Genomic DNA, 11,176 nt, shown 5'->3' on the forward strand with positions numbered 1-11,176 from the left:
AACATAATGAAAGCGCCTAATAAGGGATTTTGTTTTTCTTTTTGAATTTGAGAGGATTTGGAATAACAGTCAAACCATAAATGAAAGGAATGTTAGTTAAGGCAACTCTAAGCACTTCCATCCAAACTAACTGAACCTCTCATGGTTTGAGAATATACTAGACATATGTACTCAAAGACAGTGGCGGATGCACATAGGGAGTTGTGGGTGCTTAAGCACCCATTAACTTTGATCATATTAATAAATTTATATAGGCAACTGCACAAATATTTAGATAAATATTGAGTGAGCACCCACAAGTATATTCATTTTTCCTCTTCTTTTGAAGTTTTTATCGGCGAGCACCCATAACTTTAAAATCCCGGATCCGCCACTGCTCTGAGAATTGAAGCTCATGTTAGGTCCTTCGACAAAGTCAGCCATGTTTCCATCTTTTAAATTGTGAGGAAATACTAATTATTAGATTAACCGTCTTTTCTTGAACATAAAAACAAAGACAATAAAGCAAAGTTGTAATCTTTTGGTCAAATATATGTTTTACCAGACATGCACAGCAACAACCTCTAAATTGTTCAGACAAATAATACCTTCTACACAAATCAACTTCTTCAGTTCAGTCAACTTTTGCCACGATACGCCCATCTGTTTTGCGGCCGTATCTAAAAAAATTGCAAGATGGAACTTAGAATTAGCATTTCAGCATGGGATTGTTCGAAACTCCATTTCAGAAAAGAACACGAAATGCGTGAAACATCCTACTCTAGAAGCCAAGATTTAAAACTGCAGACACAGAAAAGGACACTTCGTTTGCTTACATTTTGAGGAACTTATGCTCAATACCTGTCCTACAAGATATCCCAAGTATAATAAACAAACAAGAATATGTTAACAAAATACTCAATATAGCCTTGGCCAGAAAGAGAAGGTACGAAGAAAGAAACATCGTGCCATCAAAATAATATCAACCTTAAACATTTAACTGTGTCAACTTCTCACTTAAAATCTTGCATTACTAGGTACATAAAGGCTCGAGGATACACTTAAATTAAAAACAAATGCTATTTCATTAATAATACACATTATGTACTGCAAACTAGACTCTTATGTCAAAACAACTACTATTCCCCAAATCAAGGCAACTTATGATTAATTTGTAAAATTACACTATCACACTATGCAAGAAATCAACTAAATGGATAGAAACGTTAACCTATTTATCCAACTGTTCAATAAACACCAAACTCATATATTGGAGCCAGTTTACACTCCTAGTTAAAAGCAATAAAAAAAAGGATATAGTAGCATGCTAAATCATACTGAAATTAATCCAAGCAGACTACTTTAATAACTCAACAAGCAGAATTTCATAGCTGGCATAAGGATATATAGATAAATGATCGTGAAACGCCAATTCCCACGGACATCTCTTGGTTTAATCAATCACTAAGTCTTGATCCTAAACTAGTTACGACGACTCTACAACCCTCAGTACACATTATGCTAATATATCTTTGAACGGGCGACTAAGGGTTCTCGCATCCTTAAAAGACTTCTAGCAAATTCGTTCCTTACGATACCAGATATATAAAATAGCAAGCTAAGAACATGTCTAACAATAAAAGTGATAGAGCATCACAAAACCACAAAGAAATCGTAGATCCACACAAATACCTACACAGACATAAGCAAAAACTAGAGGAAAATAGAGAGACCTGGCTGAACCTGCGAGCTTCATCTGAGACCTGGCGAGAAGAGGAGACAGAAAGGAGGGGAAAAGGAGTCGCCGGCTACGATGAACACGCCGACGACGATTTGCGCGAGATTTGGTGAGAGGCAGAAGGCAGAGAATAGGGTTTTTACTGTGGGGTGAGAGAGAGGAGGATACCTAATTTGTGAGTGTTGAGATATTATTAGCGTCTTGGGAATAAAGCTAAAAATATGTTTAAAATCAAAATAAAAGTAGAGGCGGTTAAAGCCCGCCTCAACATAAATTAAACCGCCGCTTTTGGGATGTTTAATATGGAGGATGGATAACTACCACAATATTATTGTATTTATGGCGATTTTAAGGAATCGCCGCAATTTCATGCCTTTTTTTGTAGTGTCTCCTTGTTCTTCTTCAAAATACTCTATCATCTCCTCCTCATTATGGCTTCTTATATTAATTCTTCCAAGAACTCTGGTCTTCTCTTCGGTGAATGATTGTCTACGGCAAAGACTCGATAGGAAGAATGTGATGACAATTTATAAAGCAGTAATAGATAATTATGATAGCAGCAACAACATTAAAAACAGGCAAATAAGTATATGTTTGACATGTTATAGAAATATAAACAAGTAAGACAAGTAAACATATATTTGCACAATTAAGTAGAATATAAACAAATATCCCCAAATCTCAGATCTAACCTAAGTCTGCTAAAGTCAGAACCTAAGTGTAATTTTCCGAGCAGAGTCACCATGTTGTTGCACCCTATTTTGCATAGGTCAAAACAAGATTCAACTAGTATTTCTTCTGAAGTTGATAAAGTCGCCACCTAATATTTAAGGTATATTAGGGTACCTATGCGTTAATTAGATTATTATCCTAATGGTGTACTAACAGGTGGGATTTGAGTAAGGGTTCTAGTTATTCTAAGGGAAAGGTGTTAGGCATCCTTTAAAATCTACTTGAGGTAGCTCCTTAAACTTAGGCTAGGAAATGAATGTCTATATTCTAGTTAATTAGGTGCTTAAAGTATGTAAAGTATTCTAAGTCTTGTTTACAGATCACTGTTTTAAAAAAGGATTGTGTATGTACTTTGAAAAAGGGGTTATAAATTCTTTAACGTTTATAATCCATGAAAAATCCCTTTTGAATTGTTTGTGCCTACAAAAGTTGAGAAAACCTCGTGAAGGACTATATTTTGAAAGAAGATTTAAATGTTTTACCTCTTTGGAAAAATGCAGTTACTCGTACAACTTAGTGGAATAAAAGACTAATAGAAAATATATTATAGATGGGATGGGTATACCTTTTCATAAGAATTGATTTCAATCGGAGTTGTATTTTTTGAAATTCATTTCAGTTTGCAATCACCAGCTTGTGTTAGGTTTTGTGTCTCGAAAATTAGCTTTATCGTTATCTTTTGCGATTATGATATTTACAAAGAGAAATCATTTCTCTTTTCGAATCTGTTTGAATCCAAAACTTGTAGAAAACGATTTGTGATGGCAAGACAAACTTGTTCATTTGCTGAAAGAATAAGTGGTTAAGACATTAAAGGTGTTAAACCAAACATAGTTCAGATTTTATTCTTTTTACCTATGGGCATTGGTTTACCTATGTTTCCTAACCATTCAAAGATATCAATTGTATTCAATAATAATGTTAGTGTCAGACATATACACAACATAAACAGCTAGATTTATCGTCTAAAAGTGAGAAGAGAAAAAGGAACCGGACTCTCGATATTGGGCCAGTGGACCAGGCCCAGCAGATTTCACGCGAGCAGCAGACTTCATATAGCGAAAGGCGTCCTAGACTGGAACTTGGGCCTGAGTTACGAAGAACTCAGCAGGCCCAGTTCAAACATGCATACAAAAGAAATAAGAAGATAATTAGAGCCCGTTTGGCTTAGCTGATTTAGAGTAGCTGATAAGCATTAGGTGCTGAAAAGCACTTTTAACTGCTGAAACTGATTTAAAAAATAAGCAGTTACGTGTTTGGATAAAAGTGCTGAAATTAATAATAAACAGCTGAAGAATTGGGTATACGAAGAGTTTTGTTCTAAAAAGAAGTATTTTAGGGATAGAATAGTAACTATTTTGGTCAAACCTAAAGTGCTTATAAGCTGAAATTTGATAAGTTGGGGGAGAGCAACTTATGGCTTTTGGCTTATTTTTGGCTTATAAGCACTTAACTTATAAGCACTTTTAATTTTACCAAACGCGTAGATAAGCCAAAAAGTGCTTATAAGCCAGTTTGACCAGCTTATAAGCTTAGCCAAACACCCTCTTAGTGAAAATAAGTATAGAGCATAACAAGAATAAAATAACAAATAAGAATAAAGCTTAATGATGCAGTGAATCCAATTTCATTTTGTATTAATCCTAGGAGGATTAATAAGATTCAATGACCAAATTTTTAGAGTAAATCCTTATTCATGGACAAAATCTCCGTTTGAACCCTTCGCACTTCAGAGTTCACAAGGGTCTCATGAACCCCGAGTAGTGCTTGTGTCAAGGATGGGCATCTTAACCACAAACTAGGTTTCACACTCAAATACACTTAGCCACCTACACTTACTCTTCCTCAAAAGTTTATATACACATGAAATGTCCATTTAACAGTCTCACATTGTCAATAAGAAAGAAGCAAATGTCAAAGGTTCAACCACAAGAAGCATCAATAACTTAAACAAACAACTATATAAGGCATTACAACTATCAATAGAGTACTGATACATAATCTGCTAAGAACCAACACAATATCAACCTTGCAGCCCTCTTATCAAAGCATTGAGTGTAAAAATAGGCCATCCTATAGGGACTATTTAAGATGCTTCGTACTAATATATATGATTGTTGAAAATTTCTCTTGAACGTTTTATTTGATAATTGATACGAAACGGTTTATATTGTGGCACGAGGTTTTTACTGTGCGGGTGTGACATATGTTGAGGCACGAGGTCATTTCTGTGCGAGGGTGAGTGATAATGTGGGCAAGAGGTGCCATATGTGTGTTTCTATTTGATGGCTTGTTGTTGAAGCTGAGCCTTTACTTGTATTGAATTGTTATCACCTATTTTGATGAGATTATAGTTATTGTTTTTCTACTATACTTTCTGTTACCAGTCTTTGATATATTGCACAGGTTATTTGACTACTGCGTATCTTTTGACTTAAAAACCTCGTCACTACTTCTCTAAGGTTAGTCAAGATACTTATTGAGTACATGGGCTCGGTTGTACTAATACTACACTTTTGCACCTTGCGTGCAGTTTCTGGAGCTAAGTAGTTGTGGATGTCGAAGCCTTGCATTGGAGACCTATCATCATGCAGGATTCATGCTACCTTTTGTTCACGGTAACACAGGATTTCATTTCTCTTTATGTAACCTTCAAATAAATGTTGTATTTATTCTTTTACAAGCTTTGTAAATCAAATTTATAGTGGCTCGTGACTTGTACTTGCAAACAGATGTTGTATTTACTTCTTTTACTAGCTTTGTAAATCAAATTTATAGTAGTTCATGACTTGTACTATCATTCCTTAGGGTAGTTGTATTGAATTCTTTTGAGATTTTATTAATATATTGATGACTTCTCTTTGTTGTAGTAATTTATACTGTTTGGCTTACCTAGCAGGTTGGGTTAGGTGCCATCATAATTATGTGGTGTTTTGGGTCGTGACATGAAGCCTAATAAATCTATCAAGCCACTTCTACTCCTTAACAATCGTGTCCGGTCTGGTCTCTGTCCTAGCCGTGGCAACCAACTGAACTCCACCCGCAGGTAGTACACCCGGGGTCTAATAAATAGCAGCGGCATGCCCTGGCGATTGAGCGGTAGGGGTCCTTGCTCCCCCTCCCGCCTGATATGTGGCTGGGTTAGCACGGAATAATCTGGACTTAGTCTTAGAGTCCATAAACCGCAACATACGACCTTGACCTCCTGAAAGCTCGATGCGGTCATGAAATCTGCCAGGGCTTGCTCAGCTGCAGGTACCTCATCCCGCTCCTCAATAACAAGATCCTCAATGGGATCCACTAGCGGCACATCTTGGGCAACTCTGGGATCCCATGTAGTTGTGATGTGTTAAAGTAAGGTGATCCATGTGTTAGTTTATCATGGTAGCTTTAATAAATAGATGTCAACTTGCAAATCACATGTCCACTCTGCCTAAACTAGTTATGAATGAGCATCCTTGTTGTTTCATGTATATGTGGTGTTTGAAAACTGTCCATAAGATCTTTCTGCAATATGTGAAGATATTGTTGGATCGGGTAACTTTAATGAGTATCCTCAGTGTGAATTACCATGTCTATAAGTCATACCTATAGGATCTAAATGGTGAGACCAGATTTTGACCATTCTACTCATGCTTAATGCTCTCATGTATTTTCACTGTTAGTAATGACTCCCTTAAGACTAATTTTGAGTAAGTTGTTAGCATAGATTCTTAGTGTGATATGAAAATCTTAACTATGTGCTTGTTGAAAGAAGCTGCTCTGAGACTGTTGTGGTATTCTATCACTTGCTTTAATAATCCAAGCTTGCTTAAAGGGAACTCTGTCTATTAGGATCCTATGAAGCACTGGACCTTTGATGAAGTTAGTGAATGAGTGTTTATGCTTGTTCCTGTTAAGTGTTGTTGCCATAAACTACTTAGTATGATTTTCCTAAAGCTGAAATTGTAAGCAGGACAACAAAGCTTACCTACATAAGAATATAGTCAATCATTTGTGCTTTATTACTTTCTTCTTGTTTGTGTATGTAACTCTTACGAGTATTTTGTAAATGCGATGTCCCATGGAATGACTCAGAATCAACTTTTAAGCCTTCTAAGTTGTTAGAACTTTGGGAATTGGTATAACTTGTGTCTGATAAAGATCATGATTTTAGAGCTCAAATATAAGTAAATCCATGATTATTTATGACTTTGCACTCCAGTAATGATTTCACTTTATAGAATGGGTGTCTGTCTTAAATCAATTGGTGCTTCTTCGTGATTGATTTCCTTGAATGTATTATGGGACCTTCTGCACTTCTGCTAATGTGCTTTGTGTTGGTTATGTGAGACTGTCTAAGCACCTGTTTGGTTGAGATGATAAGTTGATATTTCGTTTGTGCTTAAACCTCTGAAGAAGAATGAGGCTCAATGCTAAAGGGTATTTTGGTGTGAACTTGACTTTATGATTGGGGAACCCCTCCCTGGAACAATCATTGCTCGGGGTCCATGAGACTCCCGTGAACTCTGAAGTGTCAGGGGTCCTTAGGAAAACCTCATAAATAAAAATGGTTCATCCTAGTCCTATAGTCATTGACCTAAATTAATTTACATAGGATTAGCATAAACAAAATTTGGCTTCACTGTATTTCTTCAGATCCTATTCACATTTTGTAAACTCTATCTTACTTTACTTTATATTTATATGTGCCAATTAATTCTTACTCTTTCCTTTGCAAGATCATTGGGCCTGTTGAGTTCATTGAGAACTCAGGCCTAGGTTCAGAGGTCGGGATGCTTCCTTGTCACCTGTTGAATTCCACTGATGCTTTGAGTCTAGCTAGGCCTGGCTACTTTGTCAGCCCAATACGAAAGTCCAACCTTCCTTTCCTTTATCTAAAACTAGATGAGGTTTTCCCGTGCATAGCACGGGCCCAACATTTAGAATGCTGATATCGTCTGATGATTGTTTATAATCTTTAGATAATCTATTATTTAAACCTTAAATATGAACACATACCTTAGAACAACCATGATTTCACAAACACATAAGCAAAAGTTCCATCCTTAGTAAATAGTAACAAACATAAAAGACTACCTACTACTTGAAGCATATATATTCAGTATGTGCATTCAGGAACAATGAATATCATTGAAATTACATCCACGAAGATAACCATACAAAATGACGGTCAAAAGGCACTACTTGTTTATGACTTGGTTGCTGAAACATCTTCTGCTAGTAGTAGCTATTATAACTGCATGACTAAGATACCATAGAAAAGAACATGTAAATAAGTGATTCAACTCCCTCATACATCTTTGTCCAAATTCTATGCTTTGATTGTTACTTGGTCTTTACAAATGCCTTGCTTGAACTGGTTGAGCTGGGTAAGGAAAACTGACAAAGAAGTAATGCACTAATCATCCATCAGGGAAATTTAATGATAGAGATAAAATTTAGCCCCTAAATAAATTAAATNGCTTGACCAACTCATCCCAAGTTGCTATAGAGTTTATGGGAAGCGAATTTAGCCAAACCTGAGCAGCTCCTGTCACCGAGAATGGAAACAATAATAATCTGATTGCTTCCGGAGTCACGTTCGGTTGCCTTTGATTTTTGCAAATAGACAGGAAGTTCTTTAAGTGTTGCTGCGGGTCTTCTGTTTGTGTCCCAGAAAAAAGTCCCTTGTTCTGCAACAAGTGTAGCATGTTATTTGTGATCTGGAACGATTCAGCTTGTATCGCAGGCACAATAATGGCAGTGGCCAGATTGTCAGCTGTGGGTTGTGCCCAGTCATAAAGTGCACCCTCAGGCACAGGAGGTGCCAATTGCTCATTCCTGACGTTCCCGTTGGGGTCGTTTATGTCGCCCATGTCAATTTCGAGTTGGTGTATTTGTTGTGATTGTTGAAGTCTTTTGTTTGCACGATTCAATGCCCGGAATGTCTTCTCGGGGTACGAGAGTCCTTCAAGCAGTTCTCCAGTCCTCGTAGAATTTCTAGGCATGCACCTGTGCACCCAGATCAACAACCGTCAAATTTTCAATGAAAAAGTTGGTAGAGAGAAAACTGACTACAACAAGAATCTTTGTATTTCTATCAATGGCAATTGATAATTCCGTTAACTCCCCGGCAACGACGCCAAAATTTGATCACGCCCAACTATGCCTTATAAAAAGAACTCTGCGGACGTTGCAAATATAACCCGAGTATTACGCCCAGGGTCGAATCCACAGAGAGTTAACCTATCAACCGCTATCTTTAGACCCACTAAGTCTTTAGAACCAGCTTCCCAAATATTCAAATCTCAGTTGAGTGTTCTTTAATAACTAGCTTGCAAATAACTAAATGGCTGTAACTAAGTAAAAAATAAGGGTTGTAAATAATTATGAGAAAAATCTAAGGCAATGATTTCCCCTATTGATGGAATCCCTTCTGTTTATGCTCATATAAATTTACCCACACATCTCTATCAATCATGAACGCTAATCTTGCCGCAAATCTCTCCCGAGTAATCACAGTAATCTACTATTGCACTCTCCCGAGATACACTAGCTTGCTTTATTTAGCACAATTCACTTTAGATTGCACCCAAGGCTTCGTTATTCCTAATCCCGCCTTTAAACCCGCAATTATAGATTCCTCTAATAATCTAGGAGTGGTGTTGTTCAACAATACCCTAAATATGCACTCTTTTCCAAGTTATGCACACTAAATAGGCACAGCTAATTGAGGATCCTGTCAATTAACTACAACGAACACGAAGTTGAACAAATAAAGATTAAACTAGCAATTTGTATTCACATAAACAAGAAGTTCATCACCCAATAGGTTCCATCAACGCCTTAGACAAGGCATTTAGCTACTCATGGCTATGGGAAAATAAACTAAGCTTGAATTCATCAATAAATCAAAAGAAAAGAAGAAAGATGTTTAGAGTACTTTCTCACAATTGTTTTCCTTGCTAAGAAACTTAAAAACTCAATACATGCCTCTCTTGGGAGAAGTCTAATGTTTTAAATAGGGTTTAGGTCTAAAAATCCCGTAATTGACACTTTGGTCCCTGAAGTTTCTGCGCCTGCCGCGGTTCTGCCGCGGTCGCGGTAGAACCGCGGCCAAACACCCTCGCGGAATCTCTGAACTTCTGCAGCTGCTTCCCACCGCGGTTCTGCCGCGGTCGCGGTGGAACCGCGGCCAAACCAGTTCTCTGAATTCTAAGGGCTGGCAGGGCGTGGCTTCATTGGGCATTTACACATTTGGCCTCTTTTCTCCAATTTTTGACTCCAAAATTGCTCCTTAGCGTTCCTTGTACATATATCACCTGCAAATCATGAAAAGCACTAATAAGAGCATTTTGTTATCACTTTTAGCATTAAAACTACACAAGAAGGTGATTATTTAAGGTGTGATTATAGTCAAATTCACCTATTATCAATCACATCATTCGGCTAGCAAAGCTATGTTAAATTTAACATATTTATAAGAAATCAGTTTAAAAAGTGACTCATTCAAAATTTGAATTCACAATTAAAAAAAACACTCTATATACTATAGCTTATATGTTTCCACCATCAAGAGAAATAAAACACAAAGCAAATCAACATAGGATTATATAGATTGCAAAAAGTCTTTCAGAACTCCACATAATTAGTCAAGTGGACCTTCCTAGAATGTACAATATTGTCTTATGCATAACCAAAGATATATTAGTTAACTCAACACCTGTTCTATTGCTGGAAACCAAAAAGGGAACCAGAAGATCTCGTTTGGTTTAGTAGTTGTCTATAAATTTAAAAGCACATATTCATTAATTGAAAACCATTAGATCAATGAAATTCTCCGGTGGATCAGCGATCGATAATCTAATATATTAATAAAGTGTGTTATTCTAAAAGAATGAGTTTAGAACAATATTAAGAAAGCAACGACATGATCTTCAATACAAAGCTAATCCATCGGAATTCGGTAAAAAGAAAATTGGAATCAAAATTCAATAAGTTTCTGATTGTTTTTTATCCTTAGGTTTCTTGAAGAACAAATAGTAAACGGGAGCAGGGCACACGCATCCCCTAAATAAGCAGAAGCGTGGAAAAAATATACAAAGGAAAAAAAGATAATATCCCTGGCCATGAGATCTCATCTCTGCACAAAATCAACAAGTATAATTTTATCCCTAAGAATTGAGCGAAAATATAGGATCAACACTGTTTTAACTTTCTCAAATTTGTGCATTGTGCGACATATATGATCATACTGAGAAAATTAGATCAAAACAACCCCAATTATCTCCCATAAAGCGCTCATGACAAAGACAGTGAAGAAGCAGGTGAACTAAAAATGAAAAATACTCTAAAAAGGATATTACCTCTCTATATTCAATCATCATGCTTGTTCCCAGAGATTCAACCTTTAAGAACAGCAAATATATGGTAAAAGACCACCATTATCGCCGGCAAAAAACTCCAAGTTCTGCCCTAAACTCTTACTCATACCAACTCTCTAATTACAAAAAAAAATCGGATAGAAAAATAAAGCCCTTATAGAAATTAATGGAAAAAAGAATAAGATTTGGGCAAAAATTTAAGAGGAACAGACCTGAAAGTTGCAACACCCAACTGAGAAGATGAAGAGAAATGGAAAAAAATATTACTCCTCTAAGAAGTCTGAGGACAGATTGAGAACCAGAGAAATATCAATATTTCTTGTTGTGGCTTGGAAGAATCAATGTGTCTAGAATTGTCTTG

The 11,176-nt window shown here is 36.5% G+C and overlaps 1 long non-coding RNA gene across 1 annotated transcript; it reads right to left on the minus strand.

The window, feature by feature from the left end:
* On the minus strand, positions 9,708-11,176 carry LOC109225673. Its single transcript, XR_002067968.1, has 3 exons — positions 11,028-11,176; positions 10,798-10,931; positions 9,708-9,753 (listed from the first exon to the last, which is right to left on the minus strand). It is a non-coding gene; the product is annotated as an uncharacterized LOC109225673 (long non-coding RNA).

The sequence above is a fragment of the Nicotiana attenuata genome, chromosome 5 (assembly GCF_001879085.1).
Source record: "Nicotiana attenuata strain UT chromosome 5, NIATTr2, whole genome shotgun sequence".
Taxonomy (NCBI): domain Eukaryota; kingdom Viridiplantae; phylum Streptophyta; class Magnoliopsida; order Solanales; family Solanaceae; genus Nicotiana; species Nicotiana attenuata.